The sequence below is a fragment of the Opisthocomus hoazin genome, chromosome 25, assembly GCF_030867145.1.
Source record: "Opisthocomus hoazin isolate bOpiHoa1 chromosome 25, bOpiHoa1.hap1, whole genome shotgun sequence".
NCBI lineage: Eukaryota > Metazoa > Chordata > Aves > Opisthocomiformes > Opisthocomidae > Opisthocomus > Opisthocomus hoazin.
The window spans coordinates 3,027,752-3,048,315 of NC_134438.1; positions in this window are offsets into that span (position 1 = coordinate 3,027,752).

Consider the following 20,564-nt stretch of genomic DNA (forward strand, 5'->3'; position numbering starts at 1 on the left):
CTTCTGCCTGCCAGCTATCGGCAGACGTTCGCACTTTCGGAGCAGGGCTGCGAAAGGAGCCTGGCTGGGACACCAACTTTCCCAGGCTACGTTTGAAGTTTGAAGTGGCAAGACAAGCAAGCAGCCCCATTCTCTGTGCCTCTGTGTGAGCACTGCCATGGGCAGATGAGGCTGAGCAACAGCTTTCCAGGCTAGCCCCTTCTGCCTGCCAGCTATCTGCAGACGTTCGCACTTTCGGAGCAGGGCTGTGATAGGAGCCTGGCAGGGACACCACCATTCCCAGCATGTATTTGAAGTTTCAAGTGGCAAGATAAGCAAGCAGCCCCATTCTCTGTGCCTCTATGCGAAAAGTGCCTTTGGCAGATGAGGCTGAGCAACAGCTTTCCAGGCTAGCTCTTTGTGGCTTCGAGCTATCTGCAGACGTTCGCATTTCAAGAGCAGGGCTGCGAAAGGAGCCTAGCAGGTACACCATCTTTCCCAGGCTACGTTTGAAGTTTGAGGTGGCAAGACAAGCAAGCAGCCCCATTCTCTGTGCCTCTGTGCGAGCACTGCCATGGGCAGATGAGGCTGAGCAACAGCTTTCCAGGCTAGCCCCTTCTGGCTGCCAGCTATCTGCAGACGTTCGCAATTTCGTAGCAGGGCTGTGATAGGAGCCTGGCAGGGACACCACCATTAACAGCATGCGTTTGAAGTTTCAAGTGGCAAGATAAGCAAGCAGCCCCATTCTCTGTGCCTCTATGCGAACAGTGCCATGGGCAGATGAGGCTGAGCAACAGCTTTCCAGGATAGCACCTTCTGGCTGCCAGCTATCTGCAGACGTTCGCATTTCAAGAGCAGGACTGCGAAAGGAGCCTAGCAGGTACACCATCTTTCCCAGGCTACGTTTGAAGTTTGAGGTGGCAAGACAAGCAAGCAGCCCCATTTTCTGTGCCTCTGTGCGATCAGTGCCATGGGCAGATGAGGCTGAGCAACAGCTTTCCAGGCTAGCCCCTTCTGGCTGCCAGCTATCTGCAGACGTTCGCACTTTCGGAGCAGGGCTGGGATAGGAGCCTGGCAGGGACACCACCATTCCCAGCATGCGTTTGAAGTTTCAAGTGGCAAGATAAGCAAGCAGCCCCATTCTCTGTGCCTCTATGCGAACAGTGCCATGGGCAGATGAGGCTGAGTAACAGCTTTCCAGGCTAGCTTTTTCTGGGTTCGAGCTATCTGCAGACGTTCACACTTTCGGAGCAGGGCTGCGAAAGGAGCCTGGCTGGGACACCAACTTTCCCAGGCTACGTTTGAAGTTTGAGGTGGCAAGACAAGCAAGCAGCCCCATTCTCTGTGCCTCTGTGCGAGCAGTGCCATGGGCAGATGAGGCTGAGCAACAGCTTTCCAGGCTAGCACCTTCTGGCTGCCAGCTATCCGCAGACGTTCGCACTTTCGGAGCAGGGCTGCGAAAAGAGCCTGGCTGGGACACCAACTTTCCCAGGCTACGTTTGAAGTTTGAGGTGGCAAGACAAGCAAGCAGCCCCATTCTCTGTGCCTCTGTGCGAGCACTGCCATGGGCAGATGAGGCTGAGCAACAGCTTTCCAGGCTAGCCCCTTCTGGCTGCCAGCTATCTGCAGACGTTCGCCCTTTCGGAGCAGGGCTGTGATAGGAGCCTGGCAGGGACACCACCATTCCCAGCATGCGTTTGAAGTTTCAAGTGGCAAGATAAGCAAGCAGCCCCATTCTCTGTGCCTCTATGCGAACAGTGCCATGGGCAGATGAGGCTGAGCAAGTGCTTTCCAGGCTAGCACCTTCTGGCTGCCAGCTATGTGCAGACGTTCGCAATTTCGGAGCAGGGCTGCGAAAGGAGCCTGGCTGGGACAGCAACTTTCCCAGGCTACGTTTGAAGTTTGAGGTGGCAAGACAAGCAAGCAGCCCCATTCTCTGTGCCTCTGTGCGAGCACTGCCATGGGCAGATGAGGCTGAGCAACAGCTTTCCAGGCTAGCCCCTTCTGCCTGCCAGCTACCTGCAGACGTTCGCACTTTCGGAGCAGGGCTGTGATAGGAGCCTGGCAGGGACACCACCAATCCCAGCATGCGTTTGAAGTTTCAAGTGACAAGATAAGCAAGCAGCCCCATTCTCTGTGCCTCTGTGCGAGCAGTGCCATGGGCAGATGAGGCTGAGCAACAGCTTTCCAGGCTAGCACCTTCTGGCTGCCAGCTATCTGCAGACGTTCGCACTTTCGGAGCAGGGCTGCGAAAGGAGCCTGGCTGGGACACCAACTTTCCCAGGCTACGTTTGAAGTTTGAGGTGGCAAGACAAGCAAGCAGCCTCATTCTCTGTGCCTCTATGCGAACAGTGCCATGGGCAGATGAGGCTGAGCAACAGCTTTCCAGGCTAACCCCTTCTGGCTGCCAGCTATCTGCAGACGTTCGCATTTCAAGAGCAGGGCTGCGAAAGGAGCCTGGCTGGGACACCACATTTCCCAGGCTATGTTTGAAGTTTAAGGTGGCAAGACAAGCAAGCAGCCCCATTCTCTGTGCCTCTGTGCGAGCAGTGCCATGGGCAGATGAGGCTGAGCAACAGCTTTCCAGGCTAGCACCTTCTGCCTGCCAGCTATCTGCAGACGTTCGCACTTTCGGAGCAGGGCTGCGAAAGGAGCCTGGCAGGGACACCATCTTTCCCAGGCTACGTTTGAAGTTTGAGGTGGCAAGACAAGCAAGCAGCCCCATTCTCTGTGCCTCTGTGCGAGCAGTGCCATGGGCAGATGAGGCTGAGCAACAGCTTTCCAGGCTAGTCCCTTCTGGCTGCCAGCTATCTGCAGACGTTCGCACTTTCGGAGCAGGGCTGTGATAGGAGCCTGGCAGGGACACCACCATTCCCAGGCTACGTTTGAAGTTTGAGGTGGCAAGACAAGCAAGGAGCTCCATTCTCTGTGCCTCTATGCGAACAGTGCCATGGGCAGATGAGGCTGAGCAACAGCTTTCCAGGCTAGCCCCTTCTGGCTGCCAGCTATCTGCAGACGTTCGCATTTCAAGAGCAGGGCTGCGAAAGGAGCCTAGCAGGTACACCATCTTTCCCAGGCTACGTTTGAAGTTTGAGGTGGCAAGACAAGCAAGGAGCTCCATTCTCTGTGCCTCTGTGCGAGCAGTGCCATGAGCAGATGAGGCTGAGCAACAGCTTTCCAGGCTAGCACCTTCTGGCTGCCAGCTATCTGCAGACGTTCGCACTTTCGGAGCAGGGCTGCGAAAGGAGCCTGGCTGGGACACCAACATTCCCAGGCTACGTTTGAAGTTTGAGGTGGCAAGACAAGCAAGCAGCCCCATTCTCTGTGCTTCTGTGCGAGCACTGCCATGGGCAGATGAGGCTGAGCAACAGCTTTCCAGGCTAGCCCCTTCTGCCTGCCAGCTATCTGCAGACGTTCGCACTTTCGGAGCAGGGCTGTGATAGGAGCCTGGCAGGGACACCACCATTCCCAGCATGCGTTTGAAGTTTCAAGTGGCAAGATCAGCAAGCAGCCCCATTCTCTGTGCCTCTATGCGAACAGTGCCATGGGCAGATGAGGCTGAGCAACAGCTTTCCAGGCTAGCCCCTTCTGCCTGCCAACTATCTGCAGACGTTCGCATTTCAAGAGCAGGTCTGCGAAAGGAGCCTGGCAGGGACACCAACTTTCCCAGCATGCGTTTGAAGTTTCAAGTGGCAAGATAAGCAAGCAGCCCCATTCTCTGTGCCTCTGTGCGAGCACTGCCATGGGCAGATGAGGCTGAGCAACAGCTTTCCAGGCTAGCCCCTTCTGCCTGCCAACTATCTGCAGACGTTCGCATTTCAAGAGCAGGGCTGCGAAAGGAGCCTAGCAGGTACACCATCTTTCCCAGGCTACGTTTGAAGTTTGAGGTGGCAAGACAAGCAAGCAGCCCCATTCTCTGTGCCTCTGTGCGAGCACTGCCATGGGCAGATGAGGCTGAGCAACAGCTTTCCAGGCTAGCCCCTTCTGGCTGCCAGCTATCTGCAGACGTTCGCACTTTCGGAGCAGGGCTGCGAAAGGAGCCTGGCTGGGACACCAACTTTCCCAGGCTACGTTTGAAGTTTGAGGTGGCAAGACAAGCAAGCAGCCCCATTCTCTGTGCCTCTGTGCGAGCAGTGCCATGGGCAGATGAGGCTGAGCAACAGCTTTCCAGGCTAGCCCTTTCTGCCTGCCAGCTATCTGCAGACGTTCGCACTTTCGGAGCAGGGCTGGGATAGGAGCCTGGCTGGGACACCACCATTCCCAGCATGCGTTTGAAGTTTCAAGTGGCAAGATAAGCAAGGAGCCCCATTCTCTGTGCCTCTGTGCGAGCAGTGCCATGGGCAGATGAGGCTGAGCAACAGCTTTCCAGGCTAGCCCCTTCTGCCTGCCAGCTATCTGCAGACGTTTGCATTTCAAGAGCAGGGCTGCGAAAGGAGCCTAGCAGGTACACCAACTTTCCCAGGCTACGTTTGAAGTTTGAGGTGGCAAGACAAGCAAGGAGCCCCATTCTCTGTGCCTCTGTGCGAGCAGTGCCATGGGCAGATGAGGCTGAGCAACAGCTTTCCACACTAGCCCCTTCTGGCTGCCAGCTATCTGCAGACGTTCGCACTTTCGGAGCAGGGCTGCGAAAGGAGCCTGGCTGGGACACCAACTTTCCCAGGCTATGTTTGAAGTTTGAGGTGGCAAGACAAGCAAGTAGCCCCATTCTCTGTGCCTCTGTGCGAGCTCTGCCATGGGCAGATGAGGCTGAGCAACAGCTTTCCAGGCTAGCCCCTTCTGCCTGCCAGCTATCTGCAGACGTTCGCACTTTCGGAGCAGGGCTGTGATAGGAACCTGGCAGGGACAACACCATTCCCAGCATGCGTATGAAGTTTCAAGTGGCAAGATAAGCAAGCAGCCCCATTCTCTGTGCCTCTGTGCGAGCACTGCCATGGGCAGATGAGGCTGAGCAACAGCTTTCCAGGCTAGCCCCTTCTGCCTGCCAGCTATCTGCAGACGTTCGCATTTCAAGAGCAGGGCTGCGAAAGGAGCCTAGCAGGTACACCATCTTTCCCAGGCTACGTTTGAAGTTTGAGGTGGCAAGACAAGCAAGGAGCCCCATTCCCTGTGCCTCTGTGCGAACACTGCCATGGGCAGATGAGGCTGAGCAACAGCTTTCCAGGCTAGCCCCTTCTGGCTGCCAGCTATCCGCAGACGTTCGCACTTTAGGAGCAGGGCTGCGAAAGGAGCCTGGCTGGGACACCAAGTTTCCCAGGCTACGTTTGAAATTTCAAGTGGCAAGATAAGCAAGCAGCCCCATTCTCTGTGCCTCTATACGAACAGTGCCATGGGCAGATGAGGCTGAGCAACTGCTTTCCAGGCTAGCCCCTTCTGCCTGCCAGCTATCTGCAGACGTTCGCACTTTCGGAGCAGGGCTGCGAAAGGAGCCTAGCAGGTACACCATTTTTCCCAGGCTACGTTTGAAGTTTGAGGTGGCAAGACAAGCAAGCAGCCCCATTCTCTGTGCCTCTGTGCGAGCAGTGCCATGGGCAGATGAGGCTGAGCAACAGCTTTCCAGGCTAGCCCCTTCTGCCTGCCAGCTATCTGCAGACGTTCGCATTTTAAGGACAGGGCTGTGATAGGAGCCTGGCTGGGACACCAACTTTCCCAGGCTACGTTTGAAGTTTGAGGTGGCAAGACAAGCAAGCAGCCCCATTCTCTGTGCCTCTGTGCGAGCACTGCCATGGGCAGATGAGACTAAGCAACAGCTTTCCAGGCTAGCCCCTTCTGGGTGCCAGCTATCTGCAGACGTTCGCACTTTCGGAGCAGGGCTGTGATAGGAGCCTGGCAGGGACACCACCATTCCCAGCATGCGTTTGAAGTTTCAAGTGGCAAGATAAGCAAGCAGCCCCATTCTCTGTGCCTCTATGCGAACAGTGCCATGGGCAGATGAGGCTGAGCAACAGCTTTCCAGGCTAGCCCCTTCTGCCTGCCAGCTATCTGCAGACGTTCACATTTCAAGAGCAGGGCTGCGAAAGGAGCCTGGCTGGGACACCAACTTTCCCAGGCTACGTTTGAAGTTTGAGGTGGCAAGACAAGCAAGCAGCCCCATTCTCTGTACCTCTGTGCGAGCACTGCCATGGGCAGATGAGGCTGAGCAACAGCTTTCCAGGCTAGCCCCTTCTGGCTGCCATCTATCTGCAGACGTTCGCACTTTCGGAGCAGGGCTGTGAAAGGAGCCTGGCTGGGACACCAACTTTCGCAGGCTACGTTTGAAGTTTGAGGTGGCAAGACAAGCAAGCAGCCCCATTCTCTGTGCCTCTGTGCGAGCACTGCCATGGGCGGATGAGTCTGAGCAACAGCTTTCCAGGCTAGCCCCTTCTGCCTGCCAGCTATCTGCAGACGTTCGCACTTTCGGAGCAGGGCTGTGATAGGAGCCTGGCAGGGACACCACCATTCCCAGCATGCGTTTCAAGTTTCAAGTGGCAAGATAAGCAAGCAGCCCCATTCTCTGTGCCTCTATGCGAACAGTGCCATGGGCAGATGAGGCTGAGCAACAGCTTTCCAGGATAGCCCCTTCTGGCTGCCAACTATCTGCAGACGTTCGCATTTCAAGAGCAGGGCTGCGAAAGGAGCCTGGCAGGGACACCACCATTCCCAGCATGCGTTTGAAGTTTCAAGTGGCAAGATAAGCAAGCAGCCCCATTCTCTGTGCCTCTATGCGAACAGTGCCATGGGCAGATGAGGCTGAGAAACAGCTTTCCAGGCTAGCCCCTTCTGCCTGCCAGCTATCTGCAGACGTTCGCATTTCAAGAGCAGGGCTGCGAAAGGAGCCTAGCACGTACACCATCTTTCCCAGGCTACGTTTGAAGTTTGAGGTGGCAAGACAAGCAAGCAGCCCCATTCTCTGTGCCTCTGTGCGAGCAGTGCCATGGGCAGATGAGGCTGAGCAACAGCTTTCCAGGCTAGCACCTTCTGGCTGCCAGCTATCTGCAGACGTTCGCACTTTCGGAGCAGGGCTGCGAAAGGAGCCTGGCTGCGACACCATCTTTCCCAGGCTACGTTTGAAGTTTGAGGTGGCAAGACAAGCAAGCAGCCCCATTCTCTGTGCCTCTGTGCGAGCAGTGCCATGGGCAGATGAGGCTGAGCAACAGCTTTCCAGGCTAGCACCTTCTGGCTGCCAGCTATCTGGAGACGTTCGCATTTCAAGAGCAGGGCTGCGAAAGGAGCCTAGCACGTACACCATCTTTCCCAGGCTACGTTTGAAGTTTGAGGTGGCAAGACAAGCAAGGAGTCCCATTCTCTGTGCCTCTGTGCGAACACTGCCATGGGCAGATGAGGCTGAGCAACAGCTTTCCAGGCTAGCCCCTTCTGGCTGCCAGCTATCCGCAGACGTTCGCACTTTCGGAGCAGGGCTGCGAAAGGAGCCTGGCTGGGACACCAACTTTCCCAGGCTACGTTTGAAGTTTGAGGTGGCAAGATAAGCAAGCAGCCCCATTCTCTGTGCCTCTATACGAACAGTGCCATGGGCAGATGAGGCTGAGCAACTGCTTTCCAGGCTAGCCCCTTCTGCCTGCCAGCTATCTGCAGACGTTCGCATTTCAAGAGCAGGGCTGCGAAAGGAGCCTAGCAGGTACACCATCTTTCCCAGGCTACGTTTGAAGTTTGAGGTGGCAAGACAAGCAAGCAGCCCCATTCTCTGTGCCTCTGTGCGAGCAGTGCCATGGGCAGATGAGGCTGAGCAACAGCTTTCCAGGCTAGCCCCTTCTGCCTGCCAGCTATCTGCAGACGTTCGCATTTTAAGGACAGGGCTGTGATAGGAGCCTGGCAGGGACACCAACTTTCCCAGGCTACGTTTGAAGTTTGAGGTGGCAAGACAAGCAAGCAGCCCCATTCTCTGTGCCTCTGTGCGAGCACTGCCATGGGCAGATGAGGCTGAGCAACAGCTTTCCAGGCTAGCCCCTTCTGGCTGCCAGCTATCTGCAGACGTTCGCACTTTCGGAGCAGGGCTGCGAAAGGAGCCTGGCTGGGACACCAACTTTCCCAGGCTACGTTTGAAGTTTGAGGTGGCAAGACAAGCAAGCAGCCCCATTCTCTGTGCCTCTGTGCGAGCAGTGCCATGGGCAGATGAGGCTGAGCAACAGCTTTCCAGGCTAGCCCTTTCTGCCTGCCAGCTATCTGCAGACGTTCGCACTTTCGGAGCAGGGCTGGGATAGGAGCCTGGCTGGGACACCACCATTCCCAGCATGCGTTTGAAGTTTCAAGTGGCAAGATAAGCAAGGAGCCCCATTCTCTGTGCCTCTGTGCGAGCAGTGCCATGGGCAGATGAGGCTGAGCAACAGCTTTCCAGGCTAGCCCCTTCTGCCTGCCAGCTATCTGCAGACGTTTGCATTTCAAGAGCAGGGCTGCGAAAGGAGCCTAGCAGGTACACCAAATTTCCCAGGCTACGTTTGAAGTTTGAGGTGGCAAGACAAGCAAGGAGCCCCATTCTCTGTGCCTCTGTGCGAGCAGTGCCATGGGCAGATGAGGCTGAGCAACAGCTTTCCACACTAGCCCCTTCTGGCTGCCAGCTATCTGCAGACGTTCGCACTTTCGGAGCAGGGCTGCGAAAGGAGCCTGGCTGGGACACCAACTTTCCCAGGCTATGTTTGAAGTTTGAGGTGGCAAGACAAGCAAGTAGCCCCATTCTCTGTGCCTCTGTGCGAGCTCTGCCATGGGCAGATGAGGCTGAGCAACAGCTTTCCAGGCTAGCCCCTTCTGCCTGCCAGCTATCTGCAGACGTTCGCACTTTCGGAGCAGGGCTGTGATAGGAACCTGGCAGGGACAACACCATTCCCAGCATGCGTATGAAGTTTCAAGTGGCAAGATAAGCAAGCAGCCCCATTCTCTGTGCCTCTGTGCGAGCACTGCCATGGGCAGATGAGGCTGAGCAACAGCTTTCCAGGCTAGCCCCTTCTGCCTGCCAGCTATCTGCAGACGTTCGCATTTCAAGAGCAGGGCTGCGAAAGGAGCCTAGCAGGTACACCATCTTTCCCAGGCTACGTTTGAAGTTTGAGGTGGCAAGACAAGCAAGGAGCCCCATTCCCTGTGCCTCTGTGCGAGCCGTGCCATGGGCAGATGAGGCTGAGCAACAGCTTTCCAGGCTAGCCCCTTCTGGCTGCCAGCTATCCGCAGACGTTCGCACTTTAGGAGCAGGGCTGCGAAAGGAGCCTGGCTGGGACACCAAGTTTCCCAGGCTACGTTTGAAATTTCAAGTGGCAAGATAAGCAAGCAGCCCCATTCTCTGTGCCTCTATACGAACAGTGCCATGGGCAGATGAGGCTGAGCAACTGCTTTCCAGGCTAGCCCCTTCTGCCTGCCAGCTATCTGCAGACGTTCGCACTTTCGGAGCAGGGCTGCGAAAGGAGCCTAGCAGGTACACCATTTTTCCCAGGCTACGTTTGAAGTTTGAGGTGGCAAGACAAGCAAGCAGCCCCATTCTCTGTGCCTCTGTGCGAGCAGTGCCATGGGCAGATGAGGCTGAGCAACAGCTTTCCAGGCTAGCCCCTTCTGCCTGCCAGCTATCTGCAGACGTTCGCATTTTAAGGACAGGGCTGTGATAGGAGCCTGGCAGGGACACCAACTTTCCCAGGCTACGTTTGAAGTTTGAGGTGGCAAGACAAGCAAGCAGCCCCATTCTCTGTGCCTCTGTGCGAGCACTGCCATGGGCAGATGAGACTAAGCAACAGCTTTCCAGGCTAGCCCCTTCTGGTTGCCAGCTATCTGCAGACGTTCGCACTTTCGGAGCAGGGCTGTGATAGGAGCCTGGCAGGGACACCACCATTCCCAGCATGCGTTTGAAGTTTCAAGTGGCAAGATAAGCAAGCAGCCCCATTCTCTGTGCCTCTATGCGAACAGTGCCATGGGCAGATGAGGCTGAGCAACAGCTTTCCAGGCTAGCCCCTTCTGCCTGCCAGCTATCTGCAGACGTTCACATTTCAAGAGCAGGGCTGCGAAAGGAGCCTGGCTGGGACACCAACTTTCCCAGGCTACGTTTGAAGTTTGAGGTGGCAAGACAAGCAAGCAGCCCCATTCTCTGTACCTCTGTGCGAGCACTGCCATGGGCAGATGAGGCTGAGCAACAGCTTTCCAGGCTAGCCCCTTCTGGCTGCCATCTATCTGCAGACGTTCGCACTTTCGGAGCAGGGCTGTGAAAGGAGCCTGGCTGGGACACCAACTTTCCCAGGCTACGTTTGAAGTTTGAGGTGGCAAGACAAGCAAGCAGCCCCATTCTCTGTGCCTCTGTGCGAGCACTGCCATGGGCGGATGAGTCTGAGCAACAGCTTTCCAGGCTAGCCCCTTCTGCCTGCCAGCTATCTGCAGACGTTCGCACTTTCGGAGCAGGGCTGTGATAGGAGCCTGGCAGGGACACCACCATTCCCAGCATGCGTTTCAAGTTTCAAGTGGCAAGATAAGCAAGCAGCCCCATTCTCTGTGCCTCTATGCGAACAGTGCCATGGGCAGATGAGGCTGAGCAACAGCTTTCCAGGATAGCCCCTTCTGGCTGCCAACTATCTGCAGACGTTCGCATTTCAAGAGCAGGGCTGCGAAAGGAGCCTGGCAGGGACACCACCATTCCCAGCATGCGTTTGAAGTTTCAAGTGGCAAGATAAGCAAGCAGCCCCATTCTCTGTGCCTCTATGCGAACAGTGCCATGGGCAGATGAGGCTGAGAAACAGCTTTCCAGGCTAGCCCCTTCTGCCTGCCAGCTATCTGCAGACGTTCGCATTTCAAGAGCAGGGCTGCGAAAGGAGCCTAGCACGTACACCATCTTTCCCAGGCTACGTTTGAATTTTGAGGTGGCAAGACAAGCAAGGCGCCCCATTCTCTGTGCCTCTGTGCGAGCAGTGCCATGGGCAGATGAGGCTGAGCAACAGCTTTCCAGGCTAGCACCTTCTGGCTGCCAGCTATCTGCAGACGTTCGCACTTTCGGAGCAGGGCTGCGAAAGGAGCCTGGCTGCGACACCATCTTTCCCAGGCTACGTTTGAAGTTTGAGGTGGCAAGACAAGCAAGCAGCCCCATTCTCTGTGCCTCTGTGCGAGCAGTGCCATGGGCAGATGAGGCTGAGCAACAGCTTTCCAGGCTAGCACCTTCTGGCTGCCAGCTATCTGGAGACGTTCGCATTTCAAGAGCAGGGCTGCGAAAGGAGCCTAGCACGTACACCATCTTTCCCAGGCTACGTTTGAAGTTTGAGGTGGCAAGACAAGCAAGGAGCCCCATTCTCTGTGCCTCTGTGCGAACACTGCCATGGGCAGATGAGGCTGAGCAACAGCTTTCCAGGCTAGCCCCTTCTGCCTGCCAGCTATCTGCAGACGTTCGCACTTTCGGAGCAGGGCTGCGAAAGGAGCCTAGCAGGTACACCATCTTTCCCAGGCTACGTTTGAAGTTTGAGGTGGCAAGACAAGCAAGCAGCCCCATTCTCTGTGCCTCTGTGCGAGCAGTGCCATGGGCAGATGAGGCTGAGCAACAGCTTTCCAGGCTAGCCCCTTCTGCCTGCCAGCTATCTGCAGACGTTCGCATTTTAAGGACAGGGCTGTGATAGGAGCCTGGCAGGGACACCAACTTTCCCAGGCTACGTTTGAAGTTTGAGGTGGCAAGACAAGCAAGCAGCCCCATTCTCTGTGCCTCTGTGCGAGCACTGCCATGGGCAGATGAGACTAAGCAACAGCTTTCCAGGCTAGCCCCTTCTGGTTGCCAGCTATCTGCAGACGTTCGCACTTTCGGAGCAGGGCTGTGATAGGAGCCTGGCAGGGACACCACCATTCCCAGCATGCGTTTGAAGTTTCAAGTGGCAAGATAAGCAAGCAGCCCCATTCTCTGTGCCTCTATGCGAACAGTGCCATGGGCAGATGAGGCTGAGCAACAGCTTTCCAGGCTAGCCCCTTCTGCCTGCCAGCTATCTGCAGACGTTCACATTTCAAGAGCAGGGCTGCGAAAGGAGCCTGGCTGGGACACCAACTTTCCCAGGCTACGTTTGAAGTTTGAGGTGGCAAGACAAGCAAGCAGCCCCATTCTCTGTACCTCTGTGCGAGCACTGCCATGGGCAGATGAGGCTGAGCAACAGCTTTCCAGGCTAGCCCCTTCTGGCTGCCATCTATCTGCAGACGTTCGCACTTTCGGAGCAGGGCTGTGAAAGGAGCCTGGCTGGGACACCAACTTTCCCAGGCTACGTTTGAAGTTTGAGGTGGCAAGACAAGCAAGCAGCCCCATTCTCTGTGCCTCTGTGCGAGCACTGCCATGGGCGGATGAGTCTGAGCAACAGCTTTCCAGGCTAGCCCCTTCTGCCTGCCAGCTATCTGCAGACGTTCGCACTTTCGGAGCAGGGCTGTGATAGGAGCCTGGCAGGGACACCACCATTCCCAGCATGCGTTTGAAGTTTCAAGTGGCAAGATAAGCAAGCAGCCCCATTCTCTGTGCCTCTATGCGAACAGTGCCATGGGCAGATGAGGCTGAGCAACAGCTTTCCAGGATAGCCCCTTCTGGCTGCCAACTATCTGCAGACGTTCGCATTTCAAGAGCAGGGCTGCGAAAGGAGCCTGGCAGGGACACCACCATTCCCAGCATGCGTTTGAAGTTTCAAGTGGCAAGATAAGCAAGCAGCCCCATTCTCTGTGCCTCTATGCGAACAGTGCCATGGGCAGATGAGGCTGAGAAACAGCTTTCCAGGCTAGCCCCTTCTGCCTGCCAGCTATCTGCAGACGTTCGCATTTCAAGAGCAGGGCTGCGAAAGGAGCCTAGCACGTACACCATCTTTCCCAGGCTACGTTTGAATTTTGAGGTGGCAAGACAAGCAAGGCGCCCCATTCTCTGTGCCTCTGTGCGAGCAGTGCCATGGGCAGATGAGGCTGAGCAACAGCTTTTCAGGCTAGCACCTTCTGGCTGCCAGCTATCTGCAGACGTTCGCACTTTCGGAGCAGGGCTGCGAAAGGAGCCTGGCTGCGACACCATCTTTCCCAGGCTACGTTTGAAGTTTGAGGTGGCAAGACAAGCAAGCAGCCCCATTCTCTGTGCCTCTGTGCGAGCAGTGCCATGGGCAGATGAGGCTGAGCAACAGCTTTCCAGGCTAGCACCTTCTGGCTGCCAGCTATCTGGAGACGTTCGCATTTCAAGAGCAGGGCTGCGAAAGGAGCCTAGCACGTACACCATCTTTCCCAGGCTACGTTTGAAGTTTGAGGTGGCAAGACAAGCAAGGAGCCCCATTCTCTGTGCCTCTGTGCGAACACTGCCATGGGCAGATGAGGCTGAGCAACAGCTTTCCAGGCTAGCCCCTTCTGGCTGCCAGCTATCCGCAGACGTTCGCACTTTCGGAGCAGGGCTGCGAAAGGAGCCTGGCTGGGACACCAACTTTCCCAGGCTACGTTTGAAGTTTGAGGTGGCAAGATAAGCAAGCAGCCCCATTCTCTGTGCCTCTATACGAACAGTGCCATGGGCAGATGAGGCTGAGCAACTGCTTTCCAGGCTAGCCCCTTCTGCCTGCCAGCTATCTGCAGACGTTCGCATTTCAAGAGCAGGGCTGCGAAAGGAGCCTAGCAGGTACACCATCTTTCCCAGGCTACGTTTGAAGTTTGAGGTGGCAAGACAAGCAAGCAGCCCCATTCTCTGTGCCTCTGTGCGAGCAGTGCCATGGGCAGATGAGGCTGAGCAACAGCTTTCCAGGCTAGCCCCTTCTGCCTGCCAGCTATCTGCAGACGTTCGCATTTTAAGGACAGGGCTGTGATAGGAGCCTGGCAGGGACACCAACTTTCCCAGGCTACGTTTGAAGTTTGAGGTGGCAAGACAAGCAAGCAGCCCCATTCTCTGTGCCTCTGTGCGAGCACTGCCATGGGCAGATGAGACTAAGCAACAGCTTTCCAGGCTAGCCCATTCTGGCTGCCAGCTATCTGCAGACGTTCGCACTTTCGGAGCAGGGCTGTGATAGGAGCCTGGCAGGGACACCACCATTCCCAGCATGCGTTTGAAGTTTTCAAGTGGCAAGATAAGCAAGCAGCCCCATTCTCTGTGCCTCTACGCGAACAGTGCCATGGGCAGATGAGGCTGAGCAACAGCTTTCCAGGATAGCACCTTCTGGCTGCCAGCTATCTGCAGACGTTCGCACTTTCGGAGCAGGGCTGCGAAAGGAGCCTGGCTGGGACACCAACTTTCCCAGGCTACGTTTGAAGTTTGAGGTGGCAAGACAAGCAAGCAGCCCCATTCTCTGTGCCTCTGTGCGAGCACTGACATGGGCAGATGAGGCTGAGCAACAGCTTTCCAGGCTAGCCCCTTCTGGCTGCCAGCTATCTGGAGACGTTCGCATTTCAAGAGCAGGGCTGCGAAAGGAGCCTAGCAGGTACACCATCTTTCCCAGGCTACGTTTGAAGTTTGAGGTGGCAAGACAAGCAAGGAGCCCCATTCTCTGTGCCTCTGTGCGAGCCGTGCCATGGGCAGATGAGGCTGAGCAACAGCTTTCCAGGCTAGCACCTTCTGGTTGCCAGCTATCTGCAGACGTTCGCACTTTCGGAGCAGGGCTGTGATAGGAGCCTGGCAGGGACACCACCATTCCCAGCATGCGTTTGAAGTTTCAAGTGGCAAGATAAGCAAGCAGCCCCATTCTCTGTGCCTCTATGCGAACAGTGCCATGGGCAGATGAGGCTGAGCAACAGCTTTCCAGGCTAGCCCCTTCTGCCTGCCAGCTATCTGCAGACGTTCACATTTCAAGAGCGGGGCTGCGAAAGGAGCCTGGCTGGGACACCAACTTTCCCAGGCTACGTTTTGAAGTTTGAGGTGGCAAGACAAGCAAGCAGCCCCATTCTCTGTACCTCTGTGCGAGCACTGCCATGGGCAGATGAGGCTGAGCAACAGCTTTCCAGGCTAGCCCCTTCTGGCTGCCAGCTATCTGCAGACGTTCGCACTTTCGGAGCAGGGCTGTGAAAGGAGCCTGGCTGGGACACCAACTTTCCCAGGCTACGTTTGAAGTTTGAGGTGGCAAGACAAGCAAGCAGCCCCATTCTCTGTGCCTCTGTGCGAGCAGTGCCATGGGCAGATGAGTCTGAGCAACAGCTTTCCAGGCTAGCCCCTTCTGCCTGCCAGCTATCTGCAGACGTTCGCACTTTCGGAGCAGGGCTGTGATAGGAGCCTGGCAGGGACACCACCATTCCCAGCATGCGTTTCAAGTTTCAAGTGGCAAGATAAGCAAGCAGCCCCATTCTCTGTGCCTCTATGCGAACAGTGCCATGGGCAGATGAGGCTGAGCAACAGCTTTCCAGGATAGCCCCTTCTGCCTGCCAGCTATCTGCAGACGTTCGCATTTGAAGAGCAGGGCTGCGAAAGGAGCCTGGCAGGGACACCACCATTCCCAGCATGCGTTTGAAGTTTCAAGTGGCAAGATAAGCAAGCAGCCCCATTCTCTGTGCCTCTATGCGAACAGTGCCATGGGCAGATGAGGCTGAGAAACAGCTTTCCAGGCTAGCCCCTTCTGGCTGCCAGCTATCTGCAGACATTCGCATTTCAAGAGCAGGGCTGCGAAAGGAGCCTAGCACGTACACCATCTTTCCCAGGCTACGTTTGAAGTTTGAGGTGGCAAGACAAGCAAGGCGCCCCATTCTCTGTGCCTCTGTGCGAGCAGTGCCATGGGCAGATGAGGCTGAGCAACAGCTTTCCAGGCTAGCACCTTCTGGCTGCCAGCTATCTGCAGACGTTCGCACTTTCGGAGCAGGGCTGCGAAAGGAGCCTGGCTGCGACACCATCTTTCCCAGGCTACGTTTGAAGTTTGAGGTGGCAAGACAAGCAAGCAGCCCCAGTCTCTGTGCCTCTGTGCGAGCACTGCCATGGGCAGATGAGGCTGAGCAACAGCTTTCCAGGCTAGCACCTTCTGGCTGCCAGCTATCTGGAGACGTTCGCATTTCAAGAGCAGGGCTGCGAAAGGAGCCTAGCAGGTACACCAACTTTCCCAGGCTACGTTTGAAGTTTGAGGTGGCAAGACAAGCAAGGAGCCCCATTCTCTGTGCCTCTGTGCGAGCCGTGCCATGGGCAGATGAGGCTGAGCAACAGCTTTCCAGGATAGCCCCTTCTGCCTGCCAGCTATCTGCAGACGTTCGCACTTTCGGAGCAGGGCTGCGAAAGGAGCCTGGCTGGGACACCAACTTTCTCAGGCTACGTTTGAAGTTTGAGGTGGCAAGACAAGCAAGCAGCCCCATTCTCTGTGCCTCTGTGCGAGCACTGACATGGGCAGATGAGGCTGAGCAACAGCTTTCCAGGCTAGCCCCTTCTGCCTGCCAGCTATCTGCAGACGCTCGCACTTTCGGAGCAGGGCTGTGAAAGGAGCCTGGCTGCGACACCAACTTTCCCAGGCTACGTTTGAAGTTTGAGGTGGCAAGACAAGCAAGGAGCCCCATTCTCTGTGCCTCTGTGCGAGCACTGCCATGGGCAGATGAGTCTGAGCAACAGCTTTCCAGGCTAGCCCCTTCTGGCTGCCAGCTATCTGCAGACGTTCGCACTTTCGGAGCAGGGCTGTGATAGGAGCCTGGCAGGGACACCACCATTCCCAGCATGCGTTTCAAGTTTCAAGTGGCAAGATAAGCAAGCAGCCCCATTCTCTGTGCCTCTATGCGAACAGTGCCATGGGCAGATGAGGCTGAGCAACAGCTTTCCAGGATAGCCCCTTCTGGCTGCCAGCTATCTGGAGACGTTCGCATTTCAAGAGCAGGGCTGCGAAAGGAGCCTGGCAGGGACACCACCATTCCCAGCATGCGTTTCAAGTTTCAAGTGGCAAGATAAGCAAGCAGCCCCATTCTCTGTGCCTCTATGCGAACAGTGCCATGGGCAGATGAGGCTGAGCAACAGCTTTCCAGGCTAGCCCCTTCTGCCTGCCAGCTATCTGCAGACGTTCGCATTTCAAGAGCAGGGCTGCGAAAGGAGCCTAGCACGTACACCATCTTTCCCAGGCTACGTTTGAATTTTGAGGTGGCAAGACAAGCAAGGCGCCCCATTCTCTGTGCCTCTGTGCGAGCAGTGCCATGGGCAGATGAGGCTGAGCAACAGCTTTCCAGGCTAGCACCTTCTGGCTGCCAGCTATCTGCAGACGTTCGCACTTTCGGAGCAGGGCTGCGAAAGAGCCTAGCACGTACACCATCTTTCCCAGGCTACGTTTGAAGTTTGAGGTGGCAAGACAAGCAAGCAGCCCCATTCTCTGTGCCTCTGTGCGAGCAGTGCCATGGGCAGATGAGGCTGAGCAACAGCTTTCCAGGCTAGCACCTTCTGGCTGCCAGCTATCTGGAGACGTTCGCATTTCAAGAGCAGGGCTGCGAAAGGAGCCTAGCACGTACACCATCTTTCCCAGGCTACGTTTGAAGTTTGAGGTGGCAAGACAAGCAAGGAGCCCCATTCTCTGTGCCTCTGTGCGAACACTGCCATGGGCAGATGAGGCTGAGCAACAGCTTTCCAGGCTAGCCCCTTCTGGCTGCCAGCTATCCGCAGACGTTCGCACTTTAGGAGCAGGGCTGCGAAAGGAGCCTGGCTGGGACACCAAGTTTCCCAGGCTACGTTTGAAATTTCAAGTGGCAAGATAAGCAAGCAGCCCCATTCTCTGTGCCTCTATACGAACAGTGCCATGGGCAGATGAGGCTGAGCAACTGCTTTCCAGGCTAGCCCCTTCTGCCTGCCAGCTATCTGCAGACGTTCGCATTTCAAGAGCAGGGCTGCGAAAGGAGCCTAGCAGGTACACCATTTTTCCCAGGCTACGTTTGAAGTTTGAGGTGGCAAGACAAGCAAGCAGCCCCATTCTCTGTGCCTCTGTGCGAGCACTGACATGGGCAGATGAGGCTGAGCAACAGCTTTCCAGGCTAGCCCCTTCTGGGTGCCAGCTATCTGCAGACGTTCGCATTTTAAGGACAGGGCTGTGATAGGAGCCTGGCAGGGACACCAACTTTCCCAGGCTACGTTTGAAGTTTGAGGTGGCAAGACAAGCAAGCAGCCCCATTTTCTGTGCCTCTGTGCGAGCACTGCCATGGGCAGATGAGACTAAGCAACAGCTTTCCAGGCTAGCCCCTTCTGGCTGCCAGCTATCTGCAGACGTTCGCACTTTCGGAGCAGGGCTGTGATAGGAGCCTGGCAGGGACACCACCATTCCCAGCATGCGTTTGAAGTTTTCAAGTGGCAAGATAAGCAAGCAGCCCCATTCTCTGTGCCTCTACGCGAACAGTGCCATGGGCAGATGAGGCTGAGCAACAGCTTTCCAGGATAGCACCTTCTGGCTGCCAGCTATCTGCAGACGTTCGCACTTTCGGAGCAGGGCTGCGAAAGGAGCCTGGCTGGGACACCAACTTTCCCAGGATACGTTTGAAGTTTGAGGTGGCAAGACAAGCAAGCAGCCCCATTCTCTGTGCCTCTGTGCGAGCACTGCCATGGGCAGATGAGGCTGAGCAACAGCTTTCCAGGCTAGTTCCTTCTGGCTGCCAGCTATCTGGAGACGTTCGCATTTCAAGAGCAGGGCTGCGAAAGGAGCCTAGCAGGTACACCAACTTTCCCAGGCTACGTTTGAAGTTTGAGGTGGCAAGACAAGCAAGGAGCCCCATTCTCTGTGCCTCTGTGCGAGCCGTGCCATGGGCAGATGAGGCTGAGCAACAGCTTTCCAGGATAGCCCCTTCTGCCTGCCAGCTATCTGCAGACGTTCGCACTTTCGGAGCAGGGCTGCGAAAGGAGCCTGGCTGGGACACCAACTTTCCCAGGCTACGTTTGAAGTTTGAGGTGGCAAGACAAGCAAGCAGCCCCATTCTCTGTGCCTCTGTGCGAGCACTGACATGGGCAGATGAGGCTGAGCAACAGCTTTCCAGGCTAGCCCCTTCTGGCTGCCAGCTATCTGGAGACGTTCGCATTTCAAGAGCAGGGCTGCGAAAGGAGCCTAGCAGGTACACCATCTTTCCCAGGCTACGTTTGAAGTTTGAGGTGGCAAGACAAGCAAGGAGCCCCATTCTCTGTGCCTCTGTGCGAGCCGTGCCATGGGCAGATGAGGCTGAGCAACAGCTTTCCAGGCTAGCACCTTCTGGTTGCCAGCTATCTGCAGACGTTCGCACTTTCGGAGCAGGGCTGTGATAGGAGCCTGGCAGGGACACCACCATTCCCAGCATGCGTTTGAAGTTTCAAGTGGCAAGATAAGCAAGCAGCCCCATTCTCTGTGCCTCTATGCGAACAGTGCCATGGGCAGATGAGGCTGAGCAACAGCTTTCCGGGCTAGCCCCTTCTGCCTGCCAGCTATCTGCAGACGTTCACATTTCAAGAGCAGGGCTGCGAAAGGAGCCTGGCTGGGACACCAACTTTCCCAGGCTACGTTTGAAGTTTGAGGTGGCAAGACAAGCAAGCAGCCCCATTCTCTGTACCTCTGTGCGAGCACTGCCATGGGCAGATGAGGCTGAGCAACAGCTTTCCAGGCTAGCCCCTTCTGGCTGCCATCTATCTGCAGACGTTCGCACTTTCGGAGCAGGGCTGTGAAAGGAGCCTGGCTGGGACACCAACTTTCCCAGGCTACGTTTGAAGTTTGAGGTGGCAAGACAAGCAAGCAGCCCCATTCTCTGTGCCTCTGTGCGAGCACTGCCATGGGCAGATGAGTCTGAGCAACAGCTTTCCAGGCTAGCCCCTTCTGCCTGCCAGCTATCTGCAGACGTTCGCACTTTCGGAGCAGGGCTGTGATAGGAGCCTGGCAGGGACACCACCATTCCCAGCATGCGTTTCAAGTTTCAAGTGGCAAGATAAGCAAGCAGCCCCATTCTCTGTGCCTCTATGCGAACAGTGCCATGGGCAGATGAGGCTGAGCAACAGCTTTCCAGGATAGCCCCTTCTGCCTGCCAGCTATCTGCAGACGTTCGCATTTGAAGAGCAGGGCTGCGAAAGGAGCCTGGCAGGGACACCACCATTCCCAGCATGCGTTTGAAGTTTCAAGTGGCAAGATAAGCAAGCAGCCCCATTCTCTATGCCTCTATGCGAACAGTGCCATGGGCAGATGAGGCTGAGAAACAGCTTTCCAGGCTAGCCCCTTCTGGCTGCCAGCTATCTGCAGACATTCGCATTTCAAGAGCAGGGCTGCGAAAGGAGCCTAGCACGTACACCATCTTTCCCAGGCTACGTTTGAATTTTGAGGTGGCAAGACAAGCAAGGCGCCCCATTCTCTGTGCCTCTGTGCGAGCAGTGCCATGGGCAGATGAGGCTGAGCAACAGCTTTCCAGGCTAGCACCTTCTGGCTGCCAGCTATCTGCAGACGTTCGCACTTTCGGAGCAGGGCTGCGAAAGGAGCCTGGCTGCGACACCATCTTTCCCAGGCTACGTTTGAAGTTTGAGGTGGCAAGACAAGCAAGCAGCCCCATTCTCTGTGCCTCTGTGCGAGCAGTGCCATGGGCAGATGAGGCTGAGCAACAGCTTTCCAGGCTAGCACCTTCTGGCTGCCAGCTATCTGGAGACGTTCGCATTTCAAGAGCAGGGCTGCGAAAGGAGTCTAGCAGGTACACCAACTTTCCCAGGCTACGTTTGAAGTTTGAGGTGGCAAGACAAGCAAGGAGCCCCATTCTCTGTGCCTCTGTGCGAGCCGTGCCATGGGCAGATG